Genomic DNA, 20,016 nt, shown 5'->3' on the forward strand with positions numbered 1-20,016 from the left:
AATAAATCTGCAAAAATGTCAACGATTCTGTGTTTTTCTGTCAATATGGGGTGCTGTGTGTACATTAATGAGGAAAAAAAATTAACTTAAATGATTTTATCAAATGGCTGCAATATAACAAAGAGTGAAAAATTTAAGGGGGTCTGTATACTTTCCGTACCCACTGTATATATATATATATATATATATATATATATATATATGCATTTGCTCTGAGGATCCATTGTTTACATCAAACAGCACAGTACGTTCAAAATGATTAATTCAAGAACTAAAATGCAGTGAAAATAATCAAGGTTTCAGTTTTCAAGTGACCTGCACTAATAAAATAATACATAAAAAAATAAATAATATGGGAGAAAATATTCCAATGAAAATTATGTTGATGCAAACAATAGCGATATACAAGAAAATAAATGATATAATATGCATAATTTTACTAAAGCATTTTAATATATTTAAAAAATATGTGTTATAAAAATGTGAAAATTTTAAGTGATGAATCACTGAATCAGTTATGAACTGACTCCTTACAGTGGACTGTTTGTACTGATTAATGGAAATGATTCAAATTTTTATGACTCGAATTCTTAAAACGTAATTACACAATTAAAACCTAATCATCTTTAATCTTTAATGTTGTTAATGATGCTATTAAAATACCTTTGTCTTAATGCTCTCATGGGTCGCAAGACTGATGGAAAGTTTACAAAAAAATTTTGTGGACAAAATTCAGACTTTTCTATGGAAGCCTGTTCATACTACGGAATAAAAATAACAAAATAAAATAATAATTTGCAAAATAATTGCAAAAATCTTTTTTTGCAATTCTGATTTATATCTACAGTTCAAATTATGTTTCTATAGATTCTAAAGATTACTTTAGAAGAATTGTAAAAGAGTTTACATCTTGCATTTGTTTTTTGTTTTTTTGACACCACAGAATAAAAAAATTAAAAAGGTCATTGTGACTTTTTAAACTCCCAATTTGTACTTTCTCGCAATTCCAAGTTCTCGCAATTCTGAATTTATTTCCCACACTTCCTCCTACAATTTTGCATTTATATCTTAAATTTCCGAGTCTAAATCTCACAATTCTGGACAATTTTTTTCTCGCAATTCTGAGTTTATATTTGAGAGACACAAACTCAGGATTGCGAAAGAAATACAAACTCACAACTGCAAGATATAAAAGCAGAATTACAGGGAAAAAAGTGCTAATTGTGAGAAATAAACTAAGAAAAAAAGTCCGTAAATATAGCAGCCAAATAAAAAGTGCAGTAAAAGTCACAGATTCGCAAAGATGCACCATTTCAAATAGCCGTCACATTCATGACGATGCAATATATCGCCCTGCCCTACTACAGACAGAACAAGCTGAAAGTCATAAATTAGGAGCCATGCAAGAGGAAGTACGAGGCAACATGTGAGGAGACTGCACTTCTACTTATGCAACAGGTCCTCATCCTCTTGTGGTGCATGTGTACCAGTTACACAGTCTCTGCCGTAGTGTCAGAGGAACACACGCAGCACACGTGTGGGGTGGGCGGAGCATTCATGCAGACAGTGGAGTGGGAGGAGTCAAAGAAAAGAGTGATAGACACAGGCAAGGTTGAGAAAGAGAGAGCTGGGCTGAACCGGGCCGGGAGCGGGTCCAGCTTCCGGTGGTGCTGGTACCTTTGGATCTGGGCCAGGAGGAAGCAACTGGTGGGGGTCGTGTGTTGGGGGCTGAGTGAGCTCAGGTTCGGGCTCGGGGTCGGGAACGGGGACAGGGCTGTTAAGGGAGTCGGCCTGAGGGGTGCCAGACGGCTCCTCTGGGTTCGTACCCGCTAGTGGCGCGGTGGGTTGGACAGCAGGGGGCGCTGCTGCCGCTGCAGAGGGTGGGGGCGGTGAGGCCAGAGCAGCCTCTGCTTGCTGTGGAGTATGGGGCAAAGAGGTTACAGACAGCACCAGCTACAACTAGCAGCTACGACCACCAAAGCATCCTTAACCAGGTTAACTGGTAGCTACTGAAAGCTGAATAAGAGTTTGTCTGGTAAAGAATATCACCTGCTCATACAAACTTAAGTGTGCTTTTGAATAAAATAGTGTCTTTAGCTTTACAGGAAGCAGAAACTAGGTAGTGGTCCAGTCCTGTTGCATATGCAGTTTCAAATGTTATTAGGGCAGGAAATACAGGTTTACATTTCATATAATGCACCAAAGGAAGGAAAATGGTTTTTGTTGAGTTATATGGTAATTTCTACTATGCAGTACATTCTGATATATATGAAGAGTTTGGTTCCAAAACGCAATAAACGCCATTTTTGATAAAATTGAGTTTCCGCCAAAATCAGTATTGTATCTGGTCGGTATTGAAAAGTAAATTTAAAATTTTACGCAAAATGTGATATCCGCCGAGTTATTCTGTCATGTTTTCTCCCTTTCTTTCCAAACCGCGACAAACCCCAGTCTCCCGTCTCTGCAGAATGCGATATATCCGCTCAACCAATCACAGCGCACCATTCCACGCACTGTAGACAGTAATGGCGGCGCTTTGAATACACCCGGCATCCTAGTTTTCCTCATCTATTTTGTACTTTGTGATCAACAAACAAACTTAGGGCTGCACAATAAATCGCATGTGATTGTCATGCGCATCTCGTCAGTAAAGCCGGTTCTGTGATTAATAGTAAATCTCCATCACGTGCTTTCAGATGGAGCGGCATTTAATACACAGAGCCGTAGATCACTGCAATATCGCGTTCATAATCGCAGATGAGTCGCATTCGATTATGAACGCGATATTGCGTAGCTTGTCAGTGTAAGTGTTTTTATTTATGCTATTAATGTTTTTGTTAATACAGCGTATAGCACTAAATGAATGTAACATGGCAAAGATGAATGCACTTTCGGAAGTTGAATGTAAGAGAAATGTCATTTTGGAATTTCTGTGGTTTACTGTGATATTGTTGTTCATGTATGTTCATGATAAAATTTTCTTTCATTGTTGTAATTAATTTATAGCATTAACAAGATGACCCGTTGAATTCTTTTTGGGAGCGATGACTGATTGAATGTATTTTTAGTCCAGTGCCTGTATATAAGATTAGTATTGACCAAGTTCATAGGCTGTCATATGTGGATCAACTATGTTCTGTATTTTCAGCAGTTTCAATATGAAAAATAACTTTTATATTGATTCAATGGATTTATTGCATTTTGGAAAAAAAAAATGTGTCATGGATTTATTGCATTTTGGGAAAAGAAAAAATGTGTCATGGATTTATTGCATTTTGGGGAAAAAAATAATACAATTTTATAATAAATCTTTGAAAATCAAAATCTGGATTTGAATTTTTTTATGTTATTATAACCTAAAGATGCTTTGTGAAAGTTTGAAACAGAAAATAGTGGTTTTCATCTTGCCACTTTCTTGGTAAAGAAAACACATTTTTACTCAAATTAATCAAAAATGGATTTATAGCATTTTGGAACCAAACTCTTCACATACATACATGTATATATTTATTTATTTATTTGGGAATACTGGTTTTTGGTTAACAGTTAAATTTTTCCCTGTGTCCTCCAGTTTAACTTTCATCCGGTCAGTCTTCTGTATATCTTAATAACTAACAAAGCCCTAAAGACTAACTTTATCCCTTTAACTAATAAAAGCCAATTCCTTAATGTCATATTTCTCCAGGAAGTGACATCTGCACAAACATCAGCAAGCATTAACAACAGATTTGATATAATTTTGTGATTTTTTGTGATATTAATTGGTCTGACTTGAATCATTATATCTTGTGTGATAAAAAGAAAAATGAGTATAAAGTTTAAAAACAAAATTGTAAAAAAAAAAAAAAAAATTCTACCAAGCTACCTAGCACCTTTATATAAAACAAATAATGATAGATAGATAGATAGATACAAAACAATAAAATAAATAAAAACCTACCAAGCTGACACCCTTACGTAAGCTAACTCTCCTCACTAAACAATGGCTAACTTCAGATTCTTATTTTCATCTTGTCAGGTTCCATCTTATGTTTTTCTTGCCAGTATGTGAATAGGTTATAATTAGTATTTTAATTAAGTGCCTGAGCATCGTTTATAGAAATACTACATTTTTAGATGTATAATTAAATTACATAATTAAATTACAATTATAACATAATTAAATTACAACACAAGCATATTCATCTTTTAAAAGTTAGAAAGTTCAAAAAGCACTGCATAGCAAAAATGACCCACATAAACCTTTACAGAAGTTCCAATGAAGTGAAGAGTAAAAGTAACCAACACACACACATAATGGTACTCATATTCTGTACCTGCTGAGTCGCTGCCATCTTAAATCCGGCTGGGTCGATGCGGTTAACTGGCTCCGGTTGTGGCACAGCTTGCTGGTAGCTCGGGTACCCAGTTGCGTCCTGGATGACCGGCGGGTCCTCTCGGACAGGTTCAGACGAGCGTGTGATGGCAGGCTCGCTGGGCAGGCCCACCTCATCGTTCATGGTCTCATCCAGCTCCTGGTCGGTGTAGGCCCCGCCCTCCGTATCGGTGTCCTCGTAGTCGGAAGTGTGGCGGCTGTCGGTGCTGTACATGCTGTACTCACTGCCCGGTGCCGAGAGGTAGGAGAGGCGGTCGTCGTGGATGTCAAGGTCATTGTCAGGAGCGCCATCTGCCTGCATGTGGAGAGGGGGAGGGAGGGATGGTTAGGATGAGTTTGATGACCCACAGCAGTGGAAATGAAATGATGGATGGGTGAGAGTGGAAACTAATGCATATCAAACGCTTGGTCTGTAACCGTGTAAAAGCAGAAATAGCTCTGCTTTTTTTTGCTCTTAAAAGTTTGTTTTTTCAATATAGTAAACAAATGGAATGTTTTACATGTCTACGAACCAAATAAATGAATTAACAGAAAATAAATATTGTTTTAAGCAGAAATTGTTTTAGGGATACACAATATATTTGTTCGATATCGGTTATCAGCCGATATTAGACTTTTTGTTTATTGTATCAGATATATATCGGCTGAGAGCTATATTAAGATTTATTTAGTTTTTCAATTTTAACTATGGTTATATAATTATTTATTCAGTTATACAGTTTACTAATAATAGAAAGCCAAATTCTTCTGACAACTCTGACAAACAAATACTGATCATCAAATGCCGATAATTATAAAATTTCAAACAGCCTTGTTGATATATAGGATTACAAATGCATTTATATAGTGATTATTCATTCAGCCATTGGCTGTTTTAGTGATGTCAAAATAAAAGTTCTGACACTTATTGGGCAAACAGAAAAACTCAAAAGGCAAATGCTGATAATTAAAAAAAGAAAAATGTCAGTCAATATATTTGGCCTTGCTGATATAATAGTCGACCACCAATTATAATTACAGATATCTAATTCTTTATTTTTTAGTGCTGTCATAATAGGGGTTATGCGCAACAGACTTCCGTATTCTGTTAACCGGGTCTCGTCGCTTCCGGTTCAAGCGTTTTGCATATGCTTAGTTAAATATGAAGCAGTTTTACTCAAGATGCCTTCAAAGTAGATACCAATGATGATCATAACCAATGTCCATCACATATGCGGACTGATATCTAAAAGTTTTTTTTTTTTTTTTAATTCTTTTCACATTTAGATAGAAAAATTGAATAAAACGTCAACAATAAAAACAGCTAGCTAGTTTAACTGATTATCTTAAAAGTCCATAGATATCGCTATTATTTTAATACGGCTGTTAACACGTTCTCCGACAAGTGGAAGCAATGAGACCTGTTTTCCGGGCTTGGTCAGGTGATGTTCGACATATACCCTATAAAAGTCCAACCAAACAAAAAACCATAGAGCCCAATGGCGATACATAAAAAATGCAAGTGGCCGTAGCAATATATAGGTCAACCACTAATTACAATTACAGTTATGTAATTATTTTTTTATTGAGGCATTGGCAGTGTTAGTGTTGTCAAAAGAAAAGTCCTTCTTCCAACAACAAAAAGAAAAAATTAAATGGCCGATGCCCATAAATAAAATGAGAAAAAAACAAAACAAAACCAAAAAAACAAAGCATCGTTCGATATATTGGCCTTGGCAATATATAGCTCAACCACTTATTACAGGTATATAATTATTATTTATTCAATCACAGTGTAACTATAGCAAAATATTTAACCAACGACCACGACTGATCAATCAGAATCAAGTATTCCAGAGAGCAGTGTTGTGTTGACTCATAAATGGGGGGTGGGGCTCTAGACAAAAAAGAAACATTCGGACATCGAGGCACAAAACTAGAGAAGCTTACCTTGCCCTCTGAGACCCAGACCAACTGGTTCTGCTGCTGCTGGGTGGTCTCTTTCAAAGCGCCATACCACCCGTCGTTCATGTTGTTTAAGTTGATGGTGGCTAAAAGGAAGTAGAACCGCAATTTACTTAACTACAAATACACCACAAGTGGTACTTGCCTTTAAAACAACTTTTAACGGTACTTTTGTAGCTTGCAAAAGTTCTCATTCATTATAAGAACTAGATTGTCCTGGACATGCTTCAAAATTGCTCCTTTTGTGTTCCATGCACTAAAGAAAGTCTAACACAGTTTTGTAACAACATGAGACTAATGATATTATTTTGATGTTTGAGTCTACTCACTGGTGAAGAGGTGATGGTTGTTCTTTCTCAGTTTGAGAGCACGCTCATACAGCTTCCGGGCGCTCTTCCTGGACTCGGAACAGAGCCTGGTCCTCATGTTCTTGACACCCTGCTTGCTGTCGGGATTCAGGAACACCACGATGGGGTACCACTGAGCGTAATTCAGACGATCCACCGCATTGGGGGTGATGTCCAGCACGGCATGCTTGTCCTAGCAGCACAAACAGAATCATGAGACACCAGCTGGGTCTTTGCAGGGTCTGTGAGTCTACGCTCAGATGGAATGGCAGTTAACTAAATTATCCAAGTCCATACTCACTCGGTCAATGATCTGTTTAATGGTATGGAGACGAATGATTCCAGAGCTGCGCTGGTCTGTGCCTGCGTCTCTGGGTTCACTCTCTGAGGGAAGGAGAAAAAGATGTTTTATACCTTCTTAATATAAAAAAAAAAAAAAACGAAAAATCTCATTACGCAGAACTTACTTGCAAGTTCAAAGAGGTCAGGACCCTCTCTGGACAGTTTCTCTCTCGCAACATCCGCAATGGGCCCAAAAATAACCACTGGCCTCAAAAAACCAGCTTTTTAAGCAGGAGAAACAACAGGTTAACTAGATATCTACAAAACGTTGTCCTTCAATGCAAGCCTATCAGATTATTTCCTGCAAACATCCACAGACAAACTGAAAATGATTAGCTAAGCTTCAAAAATTGATGCTCAAACCTGAAATAACCATAGCAACTAAAAGCAGGTCTACAAACAGCCTACCTTCTCGAAGCACCACTCTTTCATAAGCGGGGAACTTTGTTTGGACGGGTTGAGCAGAAAGGTCCTCTCTGCTTTTCCTCAGGTTGCGTTTGGAGCTACGGAGGCCTCTGAACCTCCAGAAATCAGCCCGATCCCCTCCTGGAGTCCTTGGGAGAGTGTATTGGACACTCGATAACTGCTCAGCCCTGCAGAGAACACAAAACAACAGCTCAAACTTCAACAACTCTACATATTAAACACATGACTCAATGCAAACTAATACAAATGGCTTCTGTACCTATTCTTGTTGGGGATGATGCCCCGTTCCACCTCTTGGTGGTTCTTGCCGATGCGGATGGCGAGCCAAGAGCCCAGTTTGCCGTTGTAAAGGGTGTCAACCACTCTGAAGACCTCCCCCTTATTGAAGCTCAGGCCGTAGGGCGACTCCTTCTCGTACTCAAAATGGGTCCTGATGTAGAACGAGTCACCTACGTCAGACTCTACAATGCGCCGGTATACTGGGAAGCAAAGAGATTTACGGCATTATTATTTTGTGTTTCTGATAAAAAGCTTGAAACAGTTTAAGGTGTTTTGCTGGTCTTATCTGGTTTAGTTTATCAGACTGACAAGTCTGACAAGTGTCCAAAATCCCTTTAAAACCATTAAGAACCAGATCAGTCTGACCAGCAGAAACCAGCTTGGTGGATCAGCAAATCAGGTTAGGCTGGTTTATTCTTTAGGTTGAATTTTTTAACTTTCATAATATAATGTTGTACAAGATCCTATCTCTCCCCAGAATCTCCTCGCCCTTCCGCATATTACGAAGCTAAAACGGTCCAATTAAACATTTCCCTTTTTGTGTTTTCAGTCAGCTAACTTGTTAAGAAAAGCTATTTCAAGTAGCTTGAACGAGATATCAGGATAAGACGTTTGTTTTTGATCAGGTATTGACCTTAGCCTAGCATTAACTGGTTGAGGAAAGCGGTTTTGATTAGCTACAAGAAGATAGGACAATAATGCACTCGTTTTCAATCTAGCTTAACCTAGTGCTAAAAAAGCTCTTTTGATTAGCTAGAAATTACAATATATCTTTCATTTCCAATCAGGCAGTGAGATATTTCTAATACTTCTAGTTTGGCATAGCGCAAACTGGCTAAAAGCATTACAATAATGCACGAATTTTCGCACATTTAGGAATGGGGATAGGATCTTGCATCTGGACAGTCTTGAGTAAAACAATATTCAGGGAGAAACCATGAAGATTTGACTGGAAACCAGCTAGATTATGATGTTACTGGTTTAATTATCTTGTCATTGTAATCTTATTACCATGCTTGTCCTCTAATTCTACTTTCATTTTTTGCCCAATAGCTATTTAGACATTGTTGTAACAAACCCAAACTTTAAAGTGTTGGTCAAAATCAAAATCTGCCCAAAATCAAGTCACGTTTTCCAGAAATGCATAAGGAAAGTACAAAGGCGTGAGTTTACTTATGGACTGTGCGAGGGACACTTCTGATGATATGTCTCAATGGTTTACGAACAGGGATTCATATTAAATTTTAAGAGGTGACATATCCTCACCATCTTTCTTTTTCTGGGCCAGGATGGTGACCTCCTCTCCTTTGGGCAGGTCCAGCAGAAACAGCACTGCCTCCTCGCGGATGATGTTTGCAAAATCCACATTGTTTACCTGGGGAGGGTTTAAAGAAAAGCCATTTAGAACAAAAACTTCTCTCTAAAGGGGTCTAACGAATGAGAGGAAAGTTTCAAGACAGGTTTGTGAAAAAGTGTGACTGTGTGGTGAGGTTTGTGAGAAAGGGAAGGTGACAATTGTTCTGAATAAAGAATAGACACGTTGGAAAACCCCAGAGAGGAAGAGAAAGAGGCTGCGTTTGGCAGAAAGGAGATGGAAACCAACGTCACCAGGGAAACCATCCTGAGAGAAGGCAAGCATCTTCACACACACTGAGGTTTAACGGCATCTAAACAGCACGAGAGGGACATTTTGGAAGTGCGAACCGCCATAAAACTAGGACTGCCATTAAAGGGCCCGTAAACAGAAGGTTATAAAAGCCGGGACACCAAATCTCCCTTCACCCACAGGCCTTTAAGAGTCCCACTCGAGTTATTAATCACAAGAGCTAAACGCCACCACAAACATCTTCAGGCTCAACTGCTGAGAAACTGTAAGAGATTAAATGACTTGAGCATAAACCAAGCAGGTATCAACATCAGACAGAATTGCCCATTCTCACAAACACACACACACACACACACACACACACACACACACACACACAATTAGCATGAAGAACATAAAGCAACTTCCTAAGCAACATTTTTAGGCATCTCTGGGCTGCCTGACCAGAAGCCTGTTCCAAATAATGGGCAGCAAATTATGCTGCCTTATTAGATATCTTGTTGGCAAAAACTGTCGAAGGGAGTGTACATTATAAATAAATGAAATTTATAAAAAATGTATCTAGAGAAAATCGAGAGTTATCTATCTAGAGAGTTATTTTAGCTAACTAAAATGGAAACCATAAAAAATTGTTAATTGAAATAAACATTAACCAAAATAATATATTAAAAAACTTAAACTCTATTCAGCTAGAATAACTTAACTAAAATGACTAAACTAAAACTGAAATAAACATTAATAAGAACTAAATAGAATTATAAAAAAAAACTAAAACTAACAAAAATACTAAATCTTCAACTAAAATGTAAATAAAAACGAAAATATAAAAATAAACAATACTAAAATACTTAAAAAATGTATTTAACCAAATATTATTGTGTATTTTAATATATTTTTGTGCATATTACAAAAATTAATATTATTATAAAGACTAGTTATTATAAAAATAGTTCCAGAATTCTATTTAAGCATTAAAGAAAAAAACTAGTAAGGAGACGTAAATCAAACTAAACAGCTCCAAGTTGAATCAATGCAACATCTGAAACGAAAAAATATTTTTAATCGGTAAACAGACAACATAACCACTGAACTACACATCCCATGAAGCACTGCAAATCAAATCAGAAATCAATCAAATCAGAAACAGAAGCTCAAAATTATACTACTGACCATGAATCCAAAATATTCATTTATATACTAATACATAAGCTATTTAAGAGTGAAACTGCAATAATTCATGGGAGTATGTGGTCACTGTTCAATTCTTTTGCCAGAGCTCTCGCTTCCACAGTCCACTGCTCTGATTGGTGGATTGCTAGCAACCTGATGAATTAATCGCTGTCAAAGTGCCCTTTATATGTAGCTGCCTATATAAACAGCTTTTAGACAGAAGTTGCATTAAGTTGCAGTGAAGTGGTTACAGTGAATCAAAACTTGGTCGTCTCACCCTGAGAATCTGGTCTCCCTCCTCCAGGCCCTCTTTAGCAGCAGGACTGTCCTCCAAAACTCCTGCCACAAATATACCAACGTCATTACCGCAACGTCATTCCCGCCAGCGAGTCTCAACCCCACGCTCTCGCCCTTCTTAAACTTCACCAGCTTCATGCTCGGCCTGAGGGTGGACACACAAACATAAGGACATCTAGGACATTTCATTCTCAATCTCTCTAAAACACTGAGTTTGGGGAAAGTTAGTGAGGCGCACCGTAAGATGCTGTCATCATGCGTGACGCTGGGCACTGGGGCGTCTGCCGGACTAACAGGCAGGTCCACGTCAGGCTGGCCAGGTTGAGCGTACACAGGCTTGGGCTCTGAGGAGATCAAAGCACATTGAGTATTTCAGTAAAGTACATGCGCACACACAAAAATGTCACCACAGGAGCATGTTGCGCTCTGGGAGGTCACAGAGACGCCCAGCAGGACGGAGCAGGTGTGAAGACACTGTCACAACTGACAAACTCCCGCTGCTCGTCACCGCCTGAGCACAAATCCAGGCTGAGAATAATGTATGTTCGATCACCGTGTGTTCGTGTGTAGTGACCTCTGACCTGGCAGAGGGGGGAGCTGTTTCTCTTCTCTGGCTGCCGTCTGCTCTTTCGGCATCTCCTCCACCATCTTAGCAGGTACGGGAAGCGGCCCAGCCTTTGAGACCCTGTCTTCATCATGGCTTCGGTGACTGTGGGTGAAGAAAAAGGACAACACAAAGCAAAGCTGTTAGAATCACACACATTAAACATTGGTCTTGTTATGATTTACTGTAGTAAATCTGTGAACGAATCGGTCTTTGAATGATTTGGTCAAACCGATTTGCAATGCATTTTAAATCAGTGGATTGTGTGTGAGAAGTTTGTTTGGAAGTAAAACATTCAGGGTAGTGACATGTTTGAAACATAAGCAACGCAAAACTTGGACGAATCAATTCTTAGAATGATTATTCAACTTAACAGTCATAAAAGTCTCTAAGACAATTAGGATCATGACAGCATTAAACTCAAACTTATATATTATTTAAATTATATACTTCTAAAGAACACAAATTTGCATAACTTATGACAATAATATTGACTTTTTCCCTTTTGAATGAATCAATTTTGAATGATAATCAATCAGTCTTTTGAAAAAGTAATTGTAACAGTCTGGATGAACCAAACTGCTAACATGATTTTCCAAATTGATGTCACTAATGCTTATGCATTGTACAAAACAACTTAAATTATCATAACCAGTAACACTGTTAAAGTCGTATTTAACTAAATACTTATTTTCTCACAAAAACAGATATAGGCACTACTGGAAAACTTGTGAGTGATAACAGAAACAAACCAGTGAATGAGCTTTTTTGTCTTTTGGCTCACTGAACAACCGATTGACAACCGAAAAAAAAAAAATTTTTTTAACCGACTGATTTGAAACAAACAGCATAAAATGTGCTCAAATGAATCAGGCATATCGAATATACGTTGAAAATGAAAACATTTCCTCCTAAGGCCAGAAACATTCTCAACACAAGTACCCAAACGCAGAAGTGAATGCTTGGTGAACGAAAAATGTGGCTTGGTTACTTAATACGCGACCTTGCATTATTTAATAACAAATAATGTTTGTAACAAACCCAAGTACTCTAGGGGGCGATAGAGTCACGATCATTATCTGTGCTATTAAACCAGAGTCAAATTTAACTAGCTCCGCGAGATTTTCAATATGTTGCTCTCGTCATGACAGTAGTCAACCTGGAAGAGAAAACTGACGTTTTACGCGAATGTCCATTATAGTATCCCTTGTGGCGACGCTGAGAATGCAATGGGAGAAACAAAGCTTTTCAAAACTTTGAATCCATTGCACCAAATGCTTATAAAAATGATTCACTGTCTTCAAAGGTGACACCTGCTGGTCAGAATGGTGTAAATACAACAAATCACCCGCTAGCGGCGAACCACCAAAATTTCGAAATTTTGAAAGCATTTTGAAAGAGTTATGACATAACGAAGCCTCATTTACTAAAATAATGTGACTTTGACAGTTTGCAACATGCTTCGAAATGTTAATGAAAAACAAATTATTTGCAAAGGTTTCGAAACTTCACAAAGCAGTGTTTCGAAAGCGCCCATCGCTAATTCACGTACTTGGGAGAGTATGTTTCAGGCCGTAAGTGAAAGTACAGTCAATAATACACCTATATACAGGACACTAAAAAAATATACGGTACAGTGCGGAATGAAATGAGCTTTTGTGCTGTTCGGTTAAAGCTTTTGATGATTAATGCATGCTCTGCTCTCAGCAGGACAACCAAAAACAACACTGCTTTTTCCACACTATCAAGCCTAAGCACACAACCCATAAAACACTGTTTACACTGAAAGACAAATGGCAGATGAGAGCGAGGTAGATGGGGAGAGAGGGAGGACGTTGTGTGGCTAGGGCAGCTAGGTAGTCTTGAAGGTCACAGCTGTGCTTTGCAGCTCCTTTGTTGGACTATATTTAGCGCAGCCCATCTGATCTGAAGTAATGGAGGAGACAGAGACAGAGAGAGAGAGAAAGACGGGAAGAGAAAAGGACTCCAGGTGCACCACCGCCATTGAGGCACTCCAAAAATCGGCACGTGGCCAAAGATGACAGGTCCGGCCCGTGACCTTTATTGTCACAGTAAACAACAGCGGCTGACATCCACAGACTGCAGAAACGGTCCATCTCTGCAGGGCCGGGTCACCACATGTGGTCCTGTTTTATTCATGACAATGACGAATATCTTTTCCAGCAATTACGGTGTGGCTCAATAAAAAGCCTTGGCTGATGACATTGAGGATAAGTGTGTGGCATAACGCACTATACCTCAAAGCATTAAAGCCATCACTGTCCGCTCGAGGGTCTTTACAGATCCTATGATCCATAAAACCGACTATGAGAGAAAAATAGTCATTGCTGAGGAGGGCAGCACTATTTCAAAGAACTATTACATTCTGGTACGGGAATGTGAAGAGCTTTTTGATCTACAATAAGTTGTGTAATTCAGAAACTCCCCAACTGGTTTTGCATCAGGACCCAAATTTTACATTGGAATTTAGTGCCGACCTAACAGTGCCGATTTTTAATTTCATACAAAACTAAAAAAAAAAAAGGGCCCATTAAAATGTATAAATATTACTGGTTTTGAGAGTGAGAGCATGCTCATGTTGGCATCTGCCTAATTTGGTTTGCGTCCAAGTGCCCAATGAATTTGTGCCAAAACATTGGTCTGACTGGATGTTGTATAGACATTTTCTTCTCTCTTTCAGGAGTTGATTCTACTTATTTTGCAATGCACCGGTTTCAAAACACTGGTGTGATTATCTAGTTTTCAAATGAAAGAGAAAAGGGAGGGAAGAACTTGGCAGGACATCTTGAAACACACAGTCTTTTTCCCTAGTTAACAGATTGACAATCCGGAACCAGGCTGGTAAAATCAACTTCGAAAGAGCAAGTAGAAAAATGTTGGATCTCGCTCTTTCACTCTTACAAGGTTAAAACAAAGTGGAGGTGTACAATACTTCTCAATGGCAGTTGTTCAGCAAATGCCATGTGACTAATCACTCTGAAAATCAGCACCATAAGAACGCCAACAGACCCAACTTTGTGACATGGGAGGTAGCAGACAGGCAAAAATATTAATCTGTTTTGATGTATGTGCAGGTATTTTCTCTTATGTTCTCAGTGTGACAGGAAATTTTGCTGCATGTTCTCAAACATCCCATCTACCAGGGAATGTTCTAAAAACGTTCTAGCAAGGTTTTCTCAAAGTTGAACAAACGTCTTCCAGTAATGTTAATAGAATGTTTGTTAAAACTTTTTAGCATATTTTGTTAGCACAGTGCCATACCCATTCTGGCACCATTTCACATTCCACCTAAGAAAAATTGGATTGGGGACATAAAAATTGGCTCCTCATAAGGTTCCAGTCCATTAAACCCATTGGTTCCTAAACCAGAAATTCAGTGATGACATCCATACCACAAAAAAGTTTTCAAATCACAATCTAGCTGGATTGATGGGCAAAAAGGCAGCTGCCTAAGCTTTCAGGAAGCAGCCTCTGCCTTCACAGATTCCAATTTTTTGTGACTCTTCGCACACGGGGCAGGTGGTGCTTCAATTCTATTGGATGGCTTTCAAGGATGGTTGGCTGAGCAGATGTGCCAGTATTACCGAGAACTCTCTGAGGCAGAGGAACTACTACAAACGATGTTAAAAGCAGCATGTTTCCGCCTGCACTGCCAAACTGACAGCAGCAGACCTTTGTGTGTGTGTGTGTGTACGTTTTTTCGACAGACACCCCTATTTCAGTTTTCACTCAGCAGAAAAGAGGTAACACACAGCTGAGACCAGTTCTTTGAATTTGCATGAGAAATGAGAATGAAGGGATATGTTTGATGTCACAGATGCATGCTGGGATTGGGCATACAAACCAATTAATTTCCTGCACCCAAGTTGGTTTGTTGGGCTTCAGCCAGAGGTGAGAGATGTTGGGATGATGAAATGAACACGTCAAGTAGTTCAGGTAAAACAAGAACACCATTTCAGCACACTACACACACATTGGGTCACACAACTTTGAGAAGCGCCCACGTCACATGCTTAAGTGCAAAGTTCACAAAAGCATTAGTTCGTTCGGGACGCTGCGTTAACCAGACCCAAACACTTACACTGGCCGGGTTCTCTGAGCCGTCGGCCCTGCGGCCCTGATTCAAAACAAGAATCAGAAGAAACTTCATGAACACTCACACACCTGAGGATTTGCAAACATGTGTGTGGTCAAATCTGGCTTGTGGCAAGTGTGTAATTTCTTCATCTAAAACATTTGCTTAGATGCAATTGTTCGATAACAGTAAGTAACCCTAAAGCTGACTATTGATAGTTTTCACGTGACGTCACACCCTTATAGGAACGCTCACCTGGCGGGCAAAACGAAGCTTTGCTCCACTGACCACCAGTTGCATTAAGTAGTAAAGTAGTAAAACGCAGATATTAAAAGGTGAAATTCAGTAAACACCTTATTGATGATGTATATTTTGTACAGGCAAGTAGATGAACCCAGAATATAAATGTGAATATGAATACACAATGTGCAAAATTTCACATTAAATTGTTTCCCATAGAAAACCATTACAAGGAAAACACTGAACCATTAAGCGGATTGCGTTCATATTCCGGCCTCATCTGCTTGCCTATGTAAACTATGCATCATTAATATGGTGATTACTGAATTTGATCTTTTAATATTACAGTTTTAAATATATTAAGGCACTTTAAGTGTTTTTACAATGTTTTGTCACACTGTTTAATGATCGAAATATTGCCACGGGTGCTTAAAGGCACAATATGTAATTTTCGCCGCTAGAGGGCGCAGAAATGATACATTTATTTTTATGTAAAAAGTTTTAATGTTAATGTTTTAATGGTTTTTTATCTAATAAGTTTTAATGTTGTTGTGTGCTCTGGTCATTATTATTATTATTGTTATTTAATTTTTATATTTAATTAGTTAATGTACAGTAATTTATTAATAGTTAATTTTAGTACTTGAACTTAAACTTGCTTTATTTCAATTAGTTGCCAAGCCAACATTTAGCATTTTTAAAAGTTTGTTCAAGTTTTCTCATATTTATAATTTATTTTATTTTAGCTTTATTTTTAATGATTGTTAAAAGTTTCAATTTTAGTTAACAGGAACAACATCGCTTAAAACAAAAATATTTTTAAATATTTATAATTTAAACATCGCTTTAAAACAAAATAAAAATAATTGTATGGTAAGAAAAAAAAATACACATTTGTTACAAAAAAATGTAAGTAAAATGTAAATAATCTAAAAATATAAAAACAAAAACATTAATTGTATAGAAATAATACTACAATAACACTGGTTTTAAATATAAATTGTGTTTCCAACAATTTTCCCAGAGGTTTATGCTTTAAAAAAAAAAAAAAAAAAGCTTATTTTTTTTATATATATTCAATGAGAAAAAAATAATGGCACACAATTAGCTTGCTTTTTAAGGTACTGATAAAAACAAATTTAAATCCAAATGCATAAACAGATATTCTAAAAAAATGTAATATATAAATAAACAGGAAAAAAAACAAAAATGAATTTCAGTTTACTAAGTAGAACCGATCAACTGCTTCGTGAATGAAAGTAACAGCATACTAACTGTAAAACTGTGTTTTCCACTAAATATTTAAAAACACCACTTGAAGGTATAATTGAACAGAACGAATCAAATCCATTTTGATGTGTGCTGTACAGAGACTCTCTCACCATCTCTGTCAGAGGCATTAGCTGAAGGTATGCTGTCATCCAGGTCTGGGATATTGAGCAGGGTCGCCCTCTCGTCTCTCTGCACCACCATCTTCAGCTTGCCCTTTGACCTCTCGATCAGCTTCTTAGCATCGATCAGGGACAGATTCTCAGTCACCGTGCCATTAATCTAGATGACGAGTAAACAAAAGAAAAGATGTCAACATCACACATCTCCATTAGCAAAAGTCTGCATTCGTCACATCACTAAATATGTCACTTCACACATTCTCTTCTCTTCTCTCCTTCCATCTGTTTCCCCTCCCCTACAGGTGCTCATTTCTCTTACCTTGAGCACTACGTCTCCCTCCTGTATGTTTCCGTCTCGGGCTGCCAGGCTCTCGGGGGAAATGTCCTTTACGAAGATGTGGCTGGCCAGGCGAAGCCCGTATTCTGCTTACAGAGTAAAACGCAGAATCACATACACAATGTTAGCATATGTTAGCTATAAAGACAGCAAAATGTCATTGGGCCTAAATGTTAAACGCCAGCTATATGTTCTGACTGGACGTGATTATGTTGTTTTGTGCAGCATTTTCACTGTCATTTTGGACAAACCAGCAGGAAACTTGTCACATCATGTTGAGGCCTGTTCACATCAAGGACGTTGATTATAACAATAAATCGTTGCAATTCTATGAGAATAGCAAAGTTCAAAGCACAAGTCTGAGAGCACTAGTGAAAAATTAGTTTGCACTTTTTGAAATTTCTTTTAATTTGCACTTTTCGAAATTAAAACAAATATTATCTTTTTTTTTGTGATTATTCAAATCAACTTTTAATTCAACTCATATAAATTATATCTATCAGACTTGATATTATTTGTATTGAAAACATTCATATTAAATGTGAAAAGTGTGAACTTAAAAGCATCACAGATTTTATACATTTTTAGTGCTGTCAAATGATTAATCGCAATTCATCACATCCAAAATAAAAGTTTTTATTTACATAATATATCTGTGTGTACTGTGTATATTTATTATGTATATATAAATACACACACATACAGTATACATTTAGAAAACATTTACATGTATATATTTATATTCATATAGTTTATTATATATAAATATGAAAATATTTACATGTATTTACATGTATATATTTATATTCATAGAAATTATATCATATATAAATATATTTAATATATAAACGTAACATATTTTTCTTAAATATTTTCTACAAATATTAATTGGAATGCAGGACAAAATAAACATGATTTTTGACCATTTTTAAATGTTCTGTTTTTGCAAATGAACTCTTCATTTATTTTTAAGTATAATTAATTTGAAATGATCTAAAAACTGGTCTTATTTATTTATTCACTTAAAAGTGCAAATTAAAATCCTTTTCAGTGGTGGTGACTTTTATTTATTAATCTACTATAATCATATATTTTTTATTGTAATTTTTCAAATGAACTTCTCACTTAAATATATCAGACTTCTTTATGTATATTTTGAAAATATTCAAATTAGATTAAAAAGTGCTAATTAAAATAATTTTTAGACTTTTCAGTCTCTGACTTTTATTTATTTACTGATTGATTGATATGTGATTATGTTGTTTCATGCAGCATTTTCACTTTCACAGTGGGCAGACCAGCTGGAAACTCGTTGCGTCATAAGGGCTGTTCACACCAAGGGTGATAATTATAACGATACAGTTGTAGTGTGGTCCATCCTACAACTATAACAATAGCGACACAGATGATGCGATATCGTGGCATCATTTCCAGAACAATTTTTTCCAGCTGATGAATTACGAAAACATTGAGAGCCAATCAGAATCCACCCAACTTTAAAGAGCTCGAGCATTTAAAGCGTCAGGTGATATAATAGTTTATGATAACCAGAACATTATCATCAGTTGGTGTGGATGCTAATATTAGTTATTGCTATAGTTACCATTGTTGGTGAGAATGAGCCTTTAGTGATGTGAAACTGCTTGGAAACAACAGTGTTATAATTGGTAAGACAAAGTGATTGGGCGACACCGATCGGCAGGGTCGAAGCACCATGTTCACCTTCATTCTTGCGGGACTTGATGAGGGTGACCTTGGCTGGGCGTGGGGGGAGGTTGGAGGACACAGAGTGGCGGTCCGAGCGTGGGGACAGACTCCTCTCTCTGGAGCCGCTGCGCTCTCTGTCTCGGTCCCTCCTCCCGCCCAGCCGGTCGCCCCTGCCACTCCTCCGGCCCGTGGCTCCACCCCCGGGCCTACATACTATTTTTGCATTCTTCCCACTTTTCCGAAGTTGCTGCACTGCATACGCATGATCCACGTTATCCATGGAGACGGCGTTGACCATCACCACTCTGTCATTCTCCCTGCCGGGGACAAAGACAGCAGAAAGCAGTAAGCAAAAGTGCCACTCCAACTGATCTCAGCGCAAGATGGAACAAAGCTTGATCAGCAGCCCTGTGCGCTCATGCGTTTACATGGTAAGAAACTCCATAAGGGTGAAGAGCAGTTTTCAGCTTATTTAATAAAAAAAAAGAAGAAGATATATTATATAAGAATATGATATTATTCTATAATCAAATGATTACAATTTCTGGCATAATTAGAGCATTCTGGGAAATAAATAAATTAATGTAATAAATAATGCTGTCAAACGATTAATAGCGAATAAACACATCCAAAATAAACGTTTTTATTTACATAATATATCTGTGTGCCCTGTGCATATTTATTATGTATATATAAATACACACACATACAATATTGAATGAATGAATCTGAGACCACTAGTCTCTCTAGTCTTCACTCTGCACTTTCCTTATTTAACACAAATGTTTAAAGAAAAGTACAAATTATATAAATAACTAAAACCTCCGAGGCAAATTTGAAAATCTCTCTCTCTAT

General features: G+C 37.5%; 1 pseudogene; it reads right to left on the reverse strand.

Moving 5' to 3' along the window:
• The window catches only part of LOC107688939 (tight junction protein ZO-1-like), a 163,070-nt pseudogene that overhangs the window by 22,222 nt on the left and 120,832 nt on the right, over positions 1 to 20,016 (reverse strand).

The sequence above is a fragment of the Sinocyclocheilus anshuiensis genome, unplaced genomic scaffold (genome assembly GCF_001515605.1).
Source record: "Sinocyclocheilus anshuiensis isolate Anshui unplaced genomic scaffold, SAMN03320099.WGS_v1.1 scaffold1062, whole genome shotgun sequence".
Lineage (NCBI taxonomy): Eukaryota > Metazoa > Chordata > Actinopteri > Cypriniformes > Cyprinidae > Sinocyclocheilus > Sinocyclocheilus anshuiensis.